At 36.2% G+C, this 20,471-nt stretch overlaps 1 long non-coding RNA gene across 1 annotated transcript; it reads right to left on the bottom strand.

Moving 5' to 3' along the window:
- Positions 1–842: 842 nt before the first annotated feature.
- Positions 843–6,882, bottom strand: LOC147578100 (uncharacterized). The gene is made up of 3 exons (XR_015254196.1): positions 6,550–6,882; positions 6,149–6,226; positions 843–1,644 (listed from the first exon to the last, which is right to left on the bottom strand). It is a non-coding gene; the product is annotated as an uncharacterized LOC147578100 (long non-coding RNA).
- Positions 6,883–20,471: the final 13,589 nt, after the last annotated feature.

The following is a 20,471-nucleotide window of genomic DNA, read 5'->3' on the forward strand; positions in this document are numbered from 1 at the left end:
AGCCTGGGCAGCTAGTGCTGGAGGTGTGGAGGAAACAAACCAGCTTCCTGAATAAGTAGAGAGAGAGGGGAATAAATATCTGGTTTCTCCCCTCATCACACACCCCTAGCCTTCTGCCAGAGCTTCCCTGGAAATCAAAGGGAAATGAAATTGGTAAATGTTGGGTCTTATAATCTAAAGGGAAAGCAGTGGAAGGGTGGAGCACGAATCTGAAAGCAAACAGGGAGTTTACCAGCATAGCAATCTAATCAGACCCAAATGATTAAAGACCTAAAGCAACACGTTCTGTAAAGTCTGGAAGCTAGATTTCTGTAAATACGTCTATTATTGGTAGACTTTCAGGTAGAAGGGAACAAGAAATACTTCCTTAGAATCATTAATGAATGATTGACAGAAAATATAATGTGAGCATAAGTTTTGGTCCCCATTCTGGGTCTGCCAAGCTATAGGCCTTGTTTGTAATTTTTGTAATTTTTTTATCTATAAAATGTAGATAGTAATATTTGCCTTCAATTTTTTATCTATAAAATGTAGATAGTAATATTTGCCTTACTGAACAGAAACAAATAATAAAAGAGATATGAATAAAAGTGATTAGTACAATGTCTTGGGTGAAAACACACAGTAATGGTGCCTTATTATTGAAAATTAGAAAGAAAAAAACATAAAAATGGTACCTTAAAAATAGCTTTATAACAATCTTGCTTTAACTTCTTTTTCCTATATTTATCAGTATAATTTTATTACTATAATCTTTAAATCTAGATTCTATCTAATGTAAGATGTCATTATTTTATGCACTTGTAAGAAAAAAAGCTCAACTATGACACACAATATTTCACCATCTTTCTCACTGAATTGCATGTCACTAGAAGTTAAGCAGTTTTTGTTTAAAGTCAGCAGGAAGTTCCTGACAAAGTATAATAGGAGACCATATCAACATTGCCCTGTACAATGCATGAATTGATCATACCAGCCTCGTTCTGTTTTGAAATTTTTCATCTGCTCCATGGGATTGTCGATTTCTCCTGCCTTCAAACCTTGCTTAATATATGGTAGATGATCTTTTTGCATGTATCCCACTAAAAAAATGTAACACAGCCTCATCTATTTACGAATCAACTAAAACTGAAAAGCTTCTGTACAGCATAGGAAACCATTAATGGAAGGCAACCTAACGAATGGGGAAAATATTTATAAACCATATATCTGATAAGGGGTTAATATCCAAGACATGTAAAGAACTCATACAACTCAACACAAAAAAAATAATCCAACTAAAAATGGGCAGGTGATCTGAATAGACATGTTTCCAAGAAGACATATGACTGACCAAAAGGATTACATAAAGAAGTGTCTAACATTAATAATAAGGGAAATGAAAATGAAAACTACAGTGAGATATCACCTCATACCTATTAACAACAACAAAAAAAGCCTAAAAAAAAAAAAGAGCAAAACAATACAAAACAAACATACAAGAAACAACAAGTATTGGCAAGTATGTGGGAAAAAAGAGAACTCTTGTGCAGTGTTGGTGGGAATGTAAATTGTTATACTTACTGTGGAAACAGCATGGAGGCTCCTCAAAAATTACAAAAAGAACTCCCATATGATCCAGCCATTCCACTTCTGGGTATTTATCTGTGGGAAATGAAATCATTCTCTCAAAGACGTATCTGCATCTCATGTTCACTGTAGCATTATTTATAATAGCCAACACATAAAGACAATCTAAGTTTCCATTCATGGGAGACTCGATAAAGAAATTGTAGTATAGATACAATGGAATATTATTCAGCAATTAAAAAAGTAAATCCTATCATTTTTGATAACACAGATGGAACTGAAGGGCATAATGCTAGGTGAAATAAGTCAGACAGTTTCACTGTCAGGTGGGTATGATCTCATTTATATGTGGAATCTGAAAAACAAATAAACACACCTATAGGTACAGAAAAGAGATCGGTAGTTGCCAGAGTCAGGGGTGGAGGCTGGACAACATGGGTAAAGGCACTTAAAAGATATAAACTTCCAAACAGAAGTCCTGAGGGTATAATGTACAAATAGTGACTATAGTTAATAATACTGTATTGTATATTCAAAAATGGTTAAGAGAGTAGATCTTAAAAGTTCTCATCACAGACAAAAGTAAATCATAACTATTTATGGTAATGAATGTTAACCAAACTTGTGGTAATCATATTGCAATATATACACATACCAAATCATTATGTTATATACCTAAAATTGATACGTCATTTCAATTTAAAAAAATTAAATTAAAAATAAAAGGAGGTGTATTGGGACACACAAAAATTTTTCCCCTAGGTATTTGAAAGCATTTATGTGTCAATTTGCAAGAAAATGTAGAACTGTGGTCATTTCTCTAAAGACAAATAGTTCTTTCAACCATACTAAATTAATGTCACATGGTTCTCTTCCTGGAACTTTCAGTATACAAAATAACCTTTGTTAAAATACTGAGCCATAGAGCAAACTTCTTAAAGTTATCTGAAATGTCAACTAAACTCCAAACAAGTTATTGTGAGAAACATACAAGCCCTACTTATGTAATGACAGTATGACAAATACCATCAAGTTAACACACCGTGCCACGGCTGTCATCTGATCAACAGCAGCTGTAAAATATCAGTGATTGTAAGATGCATCCTAATTTTAGATGTGATTCTCAGAATCTATAAAACATGATTATATTTACTCAGGTCCCAAGTCAAATCACGAGGAAGTGAAAAGGACAGAAATTAAAGGAAAGGCGAGTCAAATACAGACTTTGCTATGAAAAAAGGCAACATTTAACACATAGAAAATAATAGTACCTACTTAAGGATTTATCAAAACCCAGAACATATTTTCAACACTTAACTATTAGATGCTTATAATTTATAGGTTACCAGAGAAATAGGTCTTTTTACTTAAAAAAAAAAAATTATAAGCATAAGTTTTATAGATTTTTTTCTAAAATCAGCAAATCATTTTTGTTAAAAGTTTGGTTGAAAAACTGATTTTACAGCATAGCTGGGATGAATAAGTGTTAAAATGTCTTATCTTAGGGGAATCATCTAAGTCATTATAAACTGAAGAAAAGGAAACACAACACATGATCACTATTTGCTCAGGAATACTGAACAGGCATGAAGATTCCAAAACTGAATGTAATGTGGGCGTGAAAAAAATATCATTATCAAAGCAAAGAATAGCTAAGTTGTGTGATACAAATGTGATGACTCATGGAATTAGTAATATGTTGCTAACAGCACCTAATATAGCATCGAATTACATTTTTTTATATCCTTTATAGTCCTAGTTAAACCATTCAACACCCCTGAGAAATGAATCAATATGTTTATCTCTAGCTTATAGAGGAAGAAAAGTTTCAATAATTAGCTATTTTCAGGGGCCACAGAGAGAGTGGTGGAGATAAAATTAACAAAGAAGGTTGTGGCTTCTATCTGAGCTCAGTTCATCCTGACTCTAGGGTGACATTAACCAAAAGCAGTTACAGCTCCATGTTAGCCAGCTGTAGCCACAGTCTGACAGACAGTAATGGGGGAAGATCTATTAAATCAACCTGAAGGAAAGAATGAACATTTGGGCTATGATTCACAAGGCAAAGTAAAACCTCAATGGGGTTCCAGAGGGAAGGGATGTTAACAGAGGCCTTGGCCTTTGATATGGATTGTTGTATCTAAAGCCAGAATCAAAACTGTAAGGAAACACCATAGCATCTGGGAGCATAAGAATCTAATGAGGATAAAGATTTAATTCTTCCTGAATTTCCAGATGTGGCTAAGAAGCTATTAACTTTCTAATCACTAAGCAGTCAGGATTGAATAGGACTAATAATGAAGCTTTTATAGACTATTGCTTTCACTCATATTGGAACTGATTGCACCAGAGGGAAAATGCATATTTCCCCTCCTTAGAATATGCTAAAATATCAAGATCTGAATCCCCTCCATTTTCCAAAATCTTCCTCCGTTTGCTTCACTCTGTCCACTTCTAACCTTCTCCAGTCATACAAGAGATCACACATAGAGGTAGGCCTCCTTATGGATTAACACTTAAAATATATATGCTTATTTAACTTAGGACCATTTGCATCTCAATTTATTATGGTGATTAATAAAGCAGCCTGTTGTAACCAAAGCCTTTTGAGAAAACAAAAGTGAACACAGATAAGATGTATCTCTGGAGGACTATACAGACTAATGGAGAAATTGCATCTATAAATATGTAATCATAATAAAAGTAGAATAGGGTAAGTGCTACCTAGAATTTGAAATACTTGTACTGTGGCAATCAGAGAGGGAATGATTAACTGCTGTTGGAGAGATCATTGTTAGTGACAGCTTTTCTAAGGAGATAGTATTTAAGTCTCTTTTGAAGGATTTCAATAAATAATGTAGGGGAGATAACTTCAAACTGAGAGACTGCATGAGTAAAGGCAAAAAACTTGAAAATTGCATGTTGTTTTTGGAAAAGCGAGAGGAGTGAGTTTTTCAAAGGGAGTGTAGGTTACAAGGAAAAATAATATGCTTCAACTTGTTTGAGCTTCTGATGTGTTGGCTGTTGACTTCAATTGGCTGTGTTGTATATTCTGCTTACTTGTCTTTTAATGTAGACTGTGGTCGAGTTTATTTGTCATTTGCAAAAATCTATTGTTTTGTGTGGCGATGTTTTTTCTAATGTTGTTCACAATACGTTTCATTGTACATTCTCTCCTACAGTGTGACACTGCCACAATTCAAACAAGTGGTGGAGTTTTATTTCTCTCCCACTGACTGGGCTATCCTTACGATTTGCTTGTAACCAATAGAACATAGAGGAAGTGATGCCGCGTGGCCTCTCACGCTAGGTCAGAAAAGGCCATGTAGCTTCTGGCTGGTTCTCTTACAACAATTGCTCTCAGAATACTCCCTCCTGGAACCTGGCTGGTAGGCCATGACAGGCTCAAGTGATACAGACACGTCGCATGTGCGTACTTCAGTGGACAGTACCATGTGATCCCAGCCTGAGTCCTCCTAGCCCAGGTGCCGCACATGGGACTGAAAAGCCATGTTGGAAATAGATCTTCTAGCCTCAGCTGTCTCAGTCTCCCTCTCAAGTCACCCCCAGATATGTCAGTCTACCCTGCTGAATTCTCATACATTGTGGGCCATAGCATAGCTTTTCCTGTAGCTGATCCTTTCTGCTTTAATGATCTGCAGAATTTGTGAGCATAATAAAAGGCTGTTTGGTGCCATGAAGTTTACAGTGCTTTATTATGAAGCAATAGTAACTGGAATACCTTCTTTCCTGAGTAAGGGAGTATTGCCAGCACATGGTTGTCCAGTTATTCTCTATGTCACAGACTTACCTGCAACTTAATGGGGGCACATTATTATGTTCTAGATCATGACATATGAACAGAAATGGTGTGTACACTTCCAGGCCTATCTCATACACCCTGCAGTGAACTGTTGCATACTCATAGGCAGTCCTAGGACTCAACATAAGCCTTCAAATGAGAATGATGCCCTTCAGGGGCACCTGGGTGGCTCAGCCAGCTAAGCATCTGACTCTCAATTTTGGCTCAGGTCATGTTCTAATGGTTCATGAGTTCAAGCCCCATATGGGACTCTGCACTGTCAGCAGATTCTCTATCTCCTCTCCCTCTGCCCCTCCCCTGCTTGTGCTTGTGATCTTTCTCTCCCTCTCTCTCTCTCTCCCTCTCTCAAAAATAAACTTAAAAAAAAAAAAGAATAATGCCCTTCAATACAGCAAAGAAATAAGATAGTAGGAATGAACCTACAATTTTGAATAGCCCTCTATGTAAACTATTATGAGAGTGAAATAATTATTATTTGTTATAGCAATGAAATATTACACTAACTGTGACACATGCAATAAAAGATTCCTTCATTTTCTTCTCTAAAATAGACAGTGAAAGGCAATGCAAGCTAGAACACTGAATTGTGAGATAATTTGTTTCAGGCAGCTTGTTTTGAATACTGCTTCTTATATACAAAGATGGCAACATGAGAAAAGGGATTGGACTTTAAATTTAAACTCTCAAGGAAAGGCTTGATTTGCCCTCAAACACTTTTGAAAATAGATGCAATAAAAAGATGGAGTAAGGACTTACTATTTTCAGTCGTATTAAGAACTTGCCGCCCACTTTCAATTTGAAGGTAATAAAGATGATTCTCATTTCTTTGTCAACCTAAGGGAAAGAAACAGAAGCAAAACCTCTAATTTTAATGAAACAAAGATGCATTTATATATCTGAAAACTATATATAAAAATTGAAAAAAGAGGACCATTAAATAGCAAAGAAAAGGAAAGTCAATCCTGTGTTCAACTGGGCTTTAGTGCAGATGGAGTGGAAAGGATTGGTTTCAACGAGAAGCAAGGCAGCTTAAAATCATAAAAGGAATCACAAGAAACAGTATAGATGGATTCTGTAGTATACTGCTTACTGGCTTCCATTTTGTGAAGCTCGTTAAGAGTTGGCACCTATTCCCCATCCCTTAAACTTGAACTAACCTTAGGACTTAGTCTGGTCAATCAAATGTAGAGGAAGCAATATGATATGACGCCCAGGAATCAACAGGTTTAAGCACTTCCCCTCTTGCTGTTGGGACTCTGTCTTCCAGACTAGGCTGTGGAATAATGAGGGAGGACACAAGCATCGAGATGGTCTCAACTAAGCTGTCTGAATCCAGCCAGCCCCCTGACTGCTGAAGCAACGGACTCCAGACACATGAATAAGCCCAGTCAGTATCAGCTAAACCTACCGCAGATAATGAGAACTGTGTTCTGCTGACTCTAATCTTGAAATAAATAAATGGTTGTTTTAAGCCATCTAGTTTTGGGGTAGCTTGTTACACATAAGATAGTGAGAAATCTCAAAAAAGCTGACAAACCCTTGATATAATATAAATAAAAGACATTGCACCAAAAACGGAATTCCCCTAGGAAGATACTGAAATAACCCGAAATTACTGGTAAATGGAACTGAAAGGGAGAACGGGCTGTAGTTAGTTCTTTGAAATACAAAATAACTAAAGGACGATAGAATGTGTCATAGCGCAGGCTACTAAAACAAAATACCATAGAATGTATGGCTTAAACAACACACATTTATTTCTCATAGTTCTGGAGGCTATAAAGTCCAAGATCAAGATACTGTCATGTTCAACGTCTGGCAGGAGTGCTCCTCCTGGTTTACAGATGGTCACCTCTTGCTCACACGGTAGAGCAAAAGAGGTCTCTAGTGTCTTCCTCTTCTTCTAAGAGCACAAATACCACCATGGGGAATCCATCCTCTTGGTCTCATATAAACCTAATTACCTACCAAGGGACCCATCTCCAAATACCATCACACCAGGGGTTAGGGCTTAAAATTATGACGACACAAACATTTAGTCTAGAATTGAATGATGGTATTAGCCCCAAGATGTTAGTGTTACTAACATTTATATCTGCCTTCAAAATAGAGTTCAATGAACAACCCATGAAATATCTACCAAAGTAGTCATCGGACCATACCAGACAGTGGAGTATAAGATTGCACAGTGGTTTTGGAGGCCAATTTTATCAATTTTACTTTTAAAATATATCCAGCAGGGGCACCTGGGTGGCTCCGTCAGTTGAGTGTTCAATTTTGGTTCAGGTCATGATCTCGATTTTCATGAGTTCAAGCCCCAGGTCAGGCTGTGGGCTGACAGCTCAGAGCCTGGAGCCTGTTTTGTATTATGTATCTCCCTCTCTCTGCCCCTCCCCCTCTCATGTTCTCTTTCTCAAAAATAAACGTTAAAGAAAATATTATTAAAATATATCCAGCAGATGTATACACACATGTTCATAAGAATATATCTATAAGATAGGCCCAGAAACTTATTAATAATAGCAAGAAGAAAGAGAAGGAGGAGGAAGAGGAGGAGGAAAAGGAGGAAGAAGAAGAGGAGGAGGAGGGAGAAGAAGAGGAAGGAGAGGAGGGGAAGGAAGGGAAGGGAAGGAAAGGTTAATTAAAAATGTGTTAAGAAAGATGCATAGAACATAAAAAGATGCCTGTATTTCTGCATTTTCAAAAGTTTACAAAATTAATAATATACAGAATAGAATATATTCTGTAATAATGCAATCCAATAAAAAATAGCTTTAAATTTTATGTGCTTATAATTTCTGAATTTCCTGAAGAATTTCAAGGACTGTTGATTTAATAATAATTGAAAAGAGGAGGGGGGGGGAAAAGGAAAACATATCACATTAGAAGTACAGAAATATTTTACTAATTGAAACAGTATCAATTTAACCATACAATTAAGCATCATTTTCTTTTTCAATATTATGACAAAAATGAGTCAATGAACCCAATCCAGGTTCCATGGATTGCTCTGAATCACCTTGGGCCATCAGAAATTACACATGGAGGCATGTAAATTTTTCATAAACTCTGCTCAAAAAATTAACTTTTTGGTAAATTTGGAATTAATATTTTAATTTCAAGGTCTGTAAAGAAAAATAGGGCTTATGTAAAACAACATTTCGCTAATCTTGTAGGTTTTTAAAATTATGTTTAATGTGGTAGAAATTTAAACCTTTTTTCTTAAAATTTAACATTTATGGGGTGCCTGGGTGGTTCAGTCAGTTGAGCATCCGACTTCAGCTCAGGTCATGATCTCATGGTTCATGAGTTTGGGCCCTGCATCAGGCTCTGTGCTGACAGTTCAGAGCCTGGATCCTGCTTCAGATTCTGTGTCTCCCTCTCTCTCTGCCCCTCCCCGACTTGTGCTCTGTCTTTCTCTGCCTCTCAAAAATAAAGAAAAATTTAAAAAAAATTTAACACTTATGTATATATAAATAGAAAACAGTTGGAAGGCTATATGCCCAACTATTAACAGTGGCTACCCTGGAAGAGTAAGAGTGGGAGGGAAAAAAGCTAGGTATTCATTAAATTCACTTTTTAAATATACTTTTAAAATTTATACTATAATATATATTTAATAAGTAGTATGTTTTCTATTGTTTAAGTATGCTTTTACAATATACTTGGAATATTTTATATATAATTTTTATGTGAGCTTAAATAATTGATAGAAGAAAATTATTCTTTATATATGGAAGGGAGAAAGGATAATGCAGTTTGGAACACAGGATGAGGTCAGAGATAATGGCAAGCATAAACATTCCTAAAAACCTAAAATGGGAATTAAATAATGACTAAATAATTGTGATATGGAAACTCTTTTTTTTTTTTTTGATATGGAAACTCTTAAGACCTTTACCAAATCAAATGATTCCTCTTTTATGTCTTAAAAAACTTTTTTTTTTTTAATTTTTTTTTTCAACGTTTATTTATTTTTGGGACAGAGAGAGACAGAGCATGAACGGGCGAGGGGCAGAGAGAGAGGGAGACACAGAATCGGAAACAGGCTCCAGGCTCTGAGCCATCAGCCCAGAGCCCGACGCGGGGCTCGAACTCACGGACCGCAAGATCGTGACCTGGCTGAAGTCGGACGCTTAACCGACTGCGCCACCCAGGCGCCCCTGTCTTAAAAAACTTTTAAAAATAAAACAAAATCAGTTATCTAGAGATGCATTGTAAGAAACTTGAGGAATAACATATATGGGGAAAAAAAACAACAAGAAGAATAGGCAATGTCTCTCTGCCCTCATAGGATCATGTAATGGTGGAGTCAAAAAGTTTGTAAATTTCCCATATCCAAGAAGAATATTTTTACAATTATTTTACCCTCTTCTAATTCCTCTGGCTAGGAAAACTAAAGCAAATGAGTATTTCTCCTAAAGTCTCCTTCCACTCTATAGTTCTGCCCTTTCCTCACCCCCAAGGTCCTCAGAATCCTCTCCGTTGCGTCACTATGGCAAAAAAAAAAAAAAAAAAAAAAATAGGAAGGATGCACTATGAGTTATATGTGGAAATGATTCATATCTAATTGACCATGCCTCAGTTACAAGCCCACACCTGCTATAAGAGGGTGGGAAAATACAGTCTAGTTACAAGTCTAAGAAGAGAACACAGCCATCAGCGAGCAATGAGAGGTTCCATCACAATGGCCAAGTAGAATATGAACCAAGAATTCTGATATAGGGGCTAGAGCCAGAATTTCCCTTCCTAAATTTCTAAATCCTGTAAGATGACTAGGATGGAAGTGAGAGAAAATGTCAAATTGTATGATACCCCCTCTATTCATTTTACCTTCTAGAGAATCATCTGCCATAATTTTTTTTTAATGTCTTGGATTTGCAAATTACAAGTAACATAGAAATATAGTCATAAGACTTTTCTATAAACAGTTTCTTAAAGGATGGATATAATTATGTTGTAGATCACAGATGATCTGCATATATAGTGATTCATAAAGTGCTACTCTCATTGCAAAGAACAACAGAGCTTAGAAATTCTCATCCCTAGGTACTAGCATTTTAAAAGTCTCTCACAGTGAATAGACACAGGCACTTTACTAATAATACCATTACTAGTACAATAGTAGGCACTATACTAATAATAAAGGACTAGGAATAAAACTTCTAGAATTTAGCATATAATATATTGATCAAAAGCATTTTGGCTTAAAATTAGGTTGTAAAATAAGAATAAAAGGAGGGCAATAATTATAGGAAGGGTTATTCTTTACTGGGGCTAGGATAGGTAGCTATTCCTCTCCTATAAGCTTTTAAGTGTTGTTTTTCCCAAACATTGCGGCAAAAGAAAAATAAAAGCTGAGAATTAGTGTGTCTTCTTTTACCTGGGATGTGGACATGGGAGATCTACTGTTCAGTCCAACAAAAGTATTTTAAAACACATGGAACAATGACTAACAAGGAAGAAATGTAAGAGTTGAGTCTTATTCTAACTAGAAAATAAGAGTAAACAATAGGCTTCAAAACCAGTCTTTGTTGAAAAAGAAAGTTTTGTAAGTTTATTTGTGGTTTAGTCTGGGCTACTACAACAAAATACCATAGACTAGGTGGCTTAAACACAACAGAAATTTATTCCTCACAGTTCTAGAGACTGGGAAGTCCAAGACCAAGTTACCAGCAGATTTCGTGTCCAATGAGAGCCTATTTCCTGTTTTATAAATGGCCATCTTTTCACTGTGTTTTGATATGGTGAAAAGGGTGAAGGAGCTCTCTTCGGTCTCTTTTATAAGGACACTAATCCCGCCTTCAAGTTACTTCTTTTAACTTCTAAAGAAGTTCAATTAACTTCTAAAGTCTGCCTCTCCAAATACCATCACATTAGGAGAATAGGTTTCAACATATGAATTTTGGGGGGACATAAATATTCAGTTGATGATATTTTGACACCCTTTTTAGTATGTCAAGATGAGCACCAAATTGATGATAGAATTTTACATAAGGGTGATTGCACTACCCAGATGGAATTGAAAGATTAGAGATAAAGGCAGAGAGAGGGAAGTAGATGGTCAGGCTATTGCCCCAACCTATGTGTCTGAGAGGTTTCAGCAGGAAATGCTAATGTTGGATTATGGTTGTCTTTCTCATTGGGAACTCTGGCCTCCTACCCAAGCCTGGAAGAGGGTATACCTAAGTAAACAGAGCAGTGCATCATAGTTAGGCAGACCAAGGGTGTGAGCTCAGTTCTGAGTTCTGCACAACACAGACTTTTGCACACATCCCTAAAGTTCGGCATAAGAATTTATAGAATAACTGGTTGGGAAGTTCACAGAAGTAATGACCATTCCAAGGGCAAAGTTAAGGTCATGTCAGACAATGTTTCACTGCACATATGAGTCACAAACAGAATTTTAGGAGTATCTAAATACCAAACACTAGTCAAAGCTGCAGGAGGGTACTGGGCTTTTAAATCTCTCCAGGAGATTCTAATGTGTAGTCAAGTTGAGAACCACTGCCTTTGGGAAAATTTGCTAACAGACATGAGAGTCTGCTACTTCAAGAAAGCATTGTGTAATGTACTTTCATATATAATATTCTTAATTTCATGCTATTCCTGAGAGTAGAAAGAATTAACCTCACTTTCCTCATGGTAATCTTGAACCTTAAAATAAATGATTTGCCCAGTGAGCTGGGAAGTAGGGATGGGATTCAAATGGATTCTTTAATCAAAACTGAACTTTTTTCTCATTTAACATAGCCTTTAACACATATTGTTTTCTGTGCTTTCTATCCTTGGATAGGCTACATAATTTATAAAACACTTCTTTGGATATTCTCTCTGGAAAGAGAGAATGCCTTCTATCCATCCTATCCTTCTATCCATTCTGGTAATATCTCTTCCTTCAGAATTATAGGAGGATATGCAGTTGAGGACATCATATGGGTTCTTAAGACCACCATCGCCCTGAAATAGGATCATTAAGCCTCCTACTTTGATATTACTCTTTAAAGATCTTCTAAGCTAAAGAATTTCCGTAAGTTACAAGGAGATTCTTCCTCTGACAGATTAGTTGAAGCAATAAAACATTTTACCACCATTCTTACCTGAAAGATCCTGAGATCTATAAGAGCTGAGACATAATTAAGCCAAGATTTATAGAGATACTACTGTATGTGAGGTGCCATTCCTGACATAGAGAAGTGTATAGCCTTACAGAAGAGCCAAACACAACAATGATTACAAATCACCACGTGCAGATACTACGCCAGAGATTTTACACGCAAAGTTCAATTAACCCTCACAGCAAAGTTGTGAGTTAGGGGGTCATTATTTCTATTTTACAAATAAGGAAACCGAGGAGAGAGAAGTTAAATTACTTGTCCATCACCACACAGCTAATAAGATATAAAGCCTGAATATAATGTGATTTATGTCAAAATAGTAGAAATAGAGTTGTATTTGTTCATCCCTTATTTACAACAAGGCAAGGAAAGTTTCAGCAAAAAGGTGATACCTGAGAAGGTGTCATTTAAAGTTTAAATGAGAGTGTGACAGACAAATCAAAGACCACACACAAAATGTAACATAAGATGTAATATATCTTGCATATTAGACATATTTTTTCCTGTTGTATCCATCTTAGGGATCCATCTTCAAGATCAGTTGGTTAACCACTCAGATGCCAAGTAAAATCAAGTATACACTTAAAGCATAACTATAACTTCTTTAAAAAGGCACATTTTTATTTTGATGAGTGGGGAAAGGTAGGATAATGTCCAGATTAGGCACTATAATATCCTTTGATAAACTTTCCCTAGTAAGAGACCTGGATGTCCGTGATGAGTTTGAGAGGTGCTGCAAGCCCACAGAGGGGCCCGAGTTGTGTTAGCAGTCCAGATCCCCGGCCTCCTTCCCTGAAGTAGCCCAGAGTCCAACCTAGGAGCTGCTCTGGTTTTCAGACACACACTTCTTCCAGCTCACCCTCTCTACTTGGCTCATAGATAGCGTTTACCACCTGATATCGCAGTTATTCATTTGCATAACAGTTTTCCCCACTCCACTACAAACTTCTATAGGGCAACAATTGCATTCCACAGCACCTATATACAGTTTCTGGAACCCACTATTTGCTGTTGAATTTAATGGAAAGAATATCACTTCGTGATAGTAAACATCATCCAAAACTAAAATGACAGCCTATTAACCTAGCTTGAAACACCAAATCACTCCCTCACTCCAGAGGATCCATTGTTATTTCCATAGTGACTCCAACCAGAATGTGGTGGTAGATGCCAAAAGGGCCAGATGTACTTCACTATCCATTTTCCTTAGGCTTTTTAGGCCATATGGCTCTTACCATTCCTATAATGAGACTTCGGGTTTAAGATTCAGAAGTCCGTCATTTCCAGAATACACAGCCCAGACATGGAGAGCAGGCTATTTTTTTTCCCAAGTTGACTTGGCTATGGATCATGATGTGATGAATTTATTATGTATAGCATCAGGCATGGTGCTTTTTAAAAGCAAAGTGCCAGAAACAGAAGCCCATTGATAAAAAAAAAAAAAAAAAAAGTCAAAACTTTGCCAATTTTCTCCAAATACCATCAAAGTAAACTATCATCAAATACAACTCATTTTCCCCATAAATAACAGCATGGAACAAATTTATTGCATTCTCAACTCCTTTCAAAAGAATAAAAATAACCTCAGAAAGCTTATCTAATTATTCTGCATATATACAGCAACATGTGAACATTAGAGTATGGCATTGACTAACTGAACGGCTAGGACTACTGAGAACTTTAAACAGAAGAATCTGAACACACGAGCTAATAATGATAGCATTAAAAGGATGCGCTGATCTTTGCAGTATAGTTTGAAGCCTATAAAGAATCACAAATGACAACAATTACATTTGGATGCAGATAAAGGTCTAACAAAGGGGAACTTTGCCTTCAAGCCTTTTATAATAATGTACCATAAACTCAAGGGATCCTCTTCCATTTTTCTACCGAAACACAGACTTGCTTAATTTCCTGACACTGCACCTTTGATTAATACAGAAATGTCTCCACTCCTCTCACACTCTACTAAACTTAATTATACTACTACCATCTTCCAATTTATGTTGGAAACACTACCATTAAAAGTCTGGTTTTAGTGATAGCTCTTCTCTGCATAAAAATATAGGCATTAAATATGTATAATACCATCAAAGGTGAATGCTAGCAAAGAATGGGTAACTAACCAAAGATTTCCTTTAAAAGTTGCTATTAAATTTAAATGATTAAAGCACTAAATACCAAAATTGATGAAGTTGGGACAATAGCCATTACTGTCCAGGAAATTAAGTATCAAAACCAAAGCAGTAGCTTGAATGTAGACCATTGAGAATAGAATCTGTATCATGGTATGAAATCCAGACTTCCGACACATCATTGAATTTTTGCTGTTAGATTTTTCCATTTCTTCAGCTGGAAACAAAAACATTTAATTTTTTTCTTTAATGGGAAGTATTATTTATTTTGTGGTATGGAAAGGAAGCAAAGCCACAAATGCTTACATTTCACTACACTTCACCTGTACTTTTCTCTGCTCAACTTCTTTAAAACATTATAATTATAATAAAAACAAAAACCACTTTCCCTAACAATGTCTCAAATACTGCAGTTAAGAGCTGGCATTTAATTCTACTAGCAAAGAGGTATAATGAAATTTCACGGACAACATAGGATTGATGTGAAAAGGAAGGCTCGTCTGGAAGTAAAACAAAGCATCCATGGAATGGACAAAATCTTAAAGAGGTAAGATTGAATAAAAACATAGTACAAAATGATAGTAATACATTAGACTACCTTGTAATTATAGTAGGTAAGGATTTGAAAACCTGAATTGAATTGGCTAAAACAGAAGTTTTTAGACAAAAAACGGTTTCAAACTGTAGGACTTGTAGAAATGTATAGGATGTGTAGAAAGGGAAACTCTCTTACACTGGTGGTGGGAATGCAAACTGGTGCAGCCCCTCTGGAAAATAACATGGAGATTCCTAGAAAGTTAAAAATAGAACTACCCTATGATTCAGCAATTGCACTACTAGGTATTTACCCAAAGGACACAAATATATTGATTCAAATAGATACATGTACCTTGATATTCATAGCAGCATTATCAACAATAGCCAAATTATGTAAAGAGCCAAATGCCCAACATCTGATGAATGGATAAAGAAGATGTGGTATACATAAAGTGGAATTTTATATATATATGTCAGCCATAAAAAAGAATGAAACCTTGCCATTTGTAATGATGTTCATGGAGCTAGAGAGCATTATACTAAACAAAATAAGTCAGTCAGAGAAAGACAAATGCCATATGATTTCACTCACGTGTGGAATTTAAGAAACAAAGCAGATGAATGTAGGGGGGATAAAAAGAGAAAAGGGCAAACCATAAAACAGACTCTTAACTATAGAGAACAAATGGAGGGTTGCTGGAGGAGAGGTGGGAGGAGGCATGGTTTAAATGGGTGATGGGTGTAAGAAGAGCTTTTGCTGTGATGAGCACTGGGTGTTGTATATAAGGGATGAATCACTAAATTCTATGCTTGAAACTAATATTACACTATATGTTAACTAATTAGAATTTAAATAAAACTTGGGGCGCCTGGGTGGCTCAGTCGGTTGAGCGGCCGACTTCGGCTCAGGTCATGATCTCACGGTTCGTCCGTGAGTTCGAGCCCCGCGTTGGGCTCTGTGCTGACAGCTCAGAGCCTGGAGCCTGTTTCGGATTCTGTGTCTCCCTCTCTCTGACCCTCCCCCGTTCATGGTCTGTCTCTCTCTGTCTCAAAAATAAATAAACGTTAAAAAAAAAAAAAGAATTTAAATAAAACTTAAAACCAAAAAAATATTTTTAAGATTATTTAATAATGTGAAAATGCATAAATAATGTTAAGAGGAAAAAAGGTATGATCTCATTTAAAATATATAGAATAAAGATTGTTAAGAAATATCTCAAGTTAACAGAGATTGAAAAATTAGAATATAATTTTCATTTTGTTCTTTGTACTTTTCATACTTTCTAAATACTTTAAAATTATTTGTATAATAAAAGATGCAGTTTAAAAGTTTTAAAATCTTTAAAAGTCTAAAAGAATTCCTATAGATATTGCTTTTTTTTTTTTTTTCCATACAGAGGCTCCATTTTATCTAATCTCTAATTTGGGTATATTCTTACTATTCCTTAGGTATCCTTCTCTACTGAAAGGAATTTCAGATTTTCTATGTTTGTGAATTCTTTCTAAAATAATCATTTCACCTTTCTTGTTATTAAGAAACATAAATTTATCTGGGGAGAGTGTGGGATTAAGAATATCACCCTAGTTTCTAGGGGTGAAATACCAACTCCAAGAAGATGAGGGACAGGAGAAATAACTTGGATGTTCTCTATTCATTAGAAGTTTATTCTTTTGAGAAACACATCGGCTACAGAATGAGAACCAAAAGTCAAAGAGCTTCAGTATGATTTAGAAATAATGATTGCTGAGTCTTTTTATGTGACAGAACCTGTTCCAGGCTCTATCTAGTTAAAAGAAGGACCATAAGAAGGATTACACTTACATCCTTATATAAGTCAAGATATATCTACTGAGCCCCAATTATGTGCTTGGCATGGGCATTGGGGAACAACAACATTCACTTGCTTAAAATTATCAGAAATAACTATGTTGTAATTGTAATTATGTAAATGCAACTGTGAGAGTTAAGGGCCAAGGGAACAATTCTCAAAATTAAACATGAATAAACAATTTTCTGAATCCCCTTTAGTCTGACAATGAATATCCCAGTGGAATATAAACTGTGGATATCATTTTGTCCCCAGGGTGGTTTTTCTGTCATACTCAAAAGACCCAAAGCCTTATGAATCTGCTTTGGTTCTATCCAGTTTTAACTCAGCCAGCTTAGAGCTGTTACTAATCCAATTGGGTGTGTGTGACCTGGCTAAAGTGGATGGCATAATAGAGCTGTAGATGTTTTGACAATGTCATTTCTTTGCTAGGTTCCAGTTATACAGTTTCATCTATGATTTAGAGGCCAGGTTCTCCATGGTTTAGTAATAATTCACCTGTTTTTATGATGCCAGGGGAATAAAGGATACCCTGGGATCCTTTCAGTCCCCCTAGCTCTGCTTTAGATATTTTTTATCACTCTCACAAACACTATATGGCACTTCAGACAAGTACTGACCAAGAATGTTTCTTGAAGAATAGCAGAAGCTCAATTCAAATAAAAGTAAAGGGTGACCCAAAGGAGATTTTTTTTTTAAATGTACTGTCCTCTAACTCTTCTCATAACTGAGGCACAATGCCACTTTTCGGTTTAATTGAGACTGCTAAGCCTGACATAAATTGCCTTCCTGCTCTACCCCTTTTAAAATATATAGTCAAATATCTTGTTACATTTCACCCTTCAGCTTCTGCTCCAGCCATACTGAGTTTCTTGCAATCCTTCAAGGCCATATGCTCTCTTAGACACTGTTCCTCCCTCTGCTTTCTCTCTGGAGAGTCATGATCTGTTGTTCCTCCCCATCTTCCCCAGGAAACCCGAAGCTTCCTCTGAATAATTCTTACCCATCAACATTCAACTTAGGTTGTAGAACGAATAAATGAATGAATGCCCCTATTCAAAAAGAAAATTTGAATATGCTCTGAGATCCATCAGTCTTATAGTCTCTTTGACAATTAGCTGATTAAACTAATCTGTGTCTGTTAGTAATATGGTAAAGTTGTCACCCGGTGTTGACTGAAGGCAAACCGTCCTGACATGGCCACTGATATACAGCCAGAATAGATAGGCAGTTTGGCACATGATAAAATTATAGAAGCACATGTACCAAAAACAGAACTTTTTAACATTTTTATTTTCTACTGCTATCTGGTTGAGCATAAATTTTGGGGGGAAATTTAAAATCATTGTTATTGATCACTTCCAGGTTGGTAATACAAGCTTTTCCACGAACCAGCTCTCCAGACAAACAACCAAAATTGATGAAAATTTATATATATATATATATATATATATATACACACACACACACACATATATATGCATATGTGTGTGTGTGTGTGTGTGTGTGTGTGTATTAAGGTCTTCAAAAGTCCCAAGGGCACAGAGGAAAATTAAGAAACATATAATCAAGAAAATATACTACATCTGAGTAAGAAAAGTAAGAATCTATTACACTTGAGTCATTACCTGCTCCCTCCTTCCCTGGTCCCAGGTAGCCTGATGAAAGCTCCAGTCTTGGCAGGTATAACCAAGAAGATGCTCCTTCTCTCCAAAGCCCACAGTGGATGGGCAGACTACTAACATTTCTCATAATCCCAAGTTTCATGTTCCTAAGTCTAAATTCCAGACAAGTGCAGCCAAGGGATTTGGGGCTCCAATTTATCCACCCAGTTACTGATCATAAGGCAGAGGTTGTACTTCATGTGTGATAGACAGAGGCCCCAGTCACCCTTTAATAGACCAGAGGCTCAATGCCAGCATGCTGCCAGCTTTTCCCAGTGTGCTAATCAGGAGTAATGTCATTTTGGGAAAAGTAGGATATTGTCTCACACCCAGGTATGGAATAGTGGCTCAGAGGTTTTTGCTGAGGAGGAAAGAGGTAAGTCATGAGAAAAGAGAGCTCTGAAGCTTACCTCAAACAAACTGACTTTATTTGGAACAGAATATGGGAAAGTTAAAGCCCAAGAGTGCTCTCAGTAACAACAGAGATTTGGGTGGTGAGCAATTAAGAGGAGGCTAGTAGCCCTTGATAAATCAGAGGCCAGCTAGTTTACCAGAAAGAACCAGAAAAAGAGACAATTAAGAAGAGTATTTCAAGAGTCATAATCAATCTCAGAAACCAGCCTTAAAAACTAAATCTGCAAAGGAGTTTGAATTTAATTGGATCAGACTGTGGAGCAATTTATACCTCAGGGTATTGTTGAAACAATACTGCAATCAGATAACAATTAGTAGAGCCTAAAAGCCAAGTATGATACCAATAGAGGCAGCTGACTTAATAGCGTAATCAGAGCAAGAAACAGTCCAAGAGTGCCCTGATAAAGAACCATAACCCCAGAGTGACTGTGCATAGGCAAGATTTCCCCCACTGAGGAGTAATGGCAGAGGCTTCCCACTGTGGGGAAATAGACTTCTTGAAAACCGCCAAAGCCTTAAAACAAATAAGCAAACAATGTCAACAATTTCAGGAGTAGAAGAGAGAACACATAAAATTTATTATTCCAGCATTCCATTAAAATTATGAATTATATAAGAAACAAGAACAGGTGACCCATACAGAAGGGAGAAACAGCAGACAACAGAAATTGCCTGTAAAAGGGCCCAGATCTTGGACATAAAGACATCAAATCAGCCATTAAAATTTTATTCAAAAGACTAAAGGAAACCATGCTTAACAAAGTAAGCAAAAGCATCATAATGTCTTACTAAAAAAGAGAGAGAATATCAATAGATATTTTAAAATTAATAAAAACTAAAAAATAAAATTATAAAAATATAAAATTCTAAAAAAACCCAATGGAAACTTTGAAGTTGAAAAGTACAATAATCACAATAAAAATTTCACTAGAGGGTTTCAACAGCATACTCAAGCTTTCCTTCATATTCAGAAGGAAAAGAATCAGCAAATTTAAAAACAGATCAACTGAGATTTTGCATTCTGAAGAACAGAAAGAAAATAAATGAAGAAAAATGAACAGACCCATAGAGAAATGTGGGACACTGCTAAGTGCACCAACATATGCATAATGAGACTGAGAAAAGAGCAGAAAATATTTAAAGAAATAATGAGTGACAGCTTCTCAAATTTGAGGAAAATCTTTATACATCAGAGAAGCTAAATGAATTCCAAAGACAGTAAATACAAAGTGATTTACAACCAGATACATCATTATTCAAAACATAGAGGGGTGCCTGGATAGCTCAGTAGATTAAGCATCTGACTCTTGATTTTGGCTCAGGTCAAGATCTCAGGGTCTGGGATGGAGCCCCATGTTGAGCTCAGCACTCAATCTGCTTGG

This window comes from Puma concolor, chromosome C1 (assembly GCF_028749965.1).
Source record: "Puma concolor isolate L17-30 chromosome C1, mPumCon1.1.hap2, whole genome shotgun sequence".
Taxonomy (NCBI): Eukaryota; Metazoa; Chordata; class Mammalia; order Carnivora; family Felidae; genus Puma; species Puma concolor.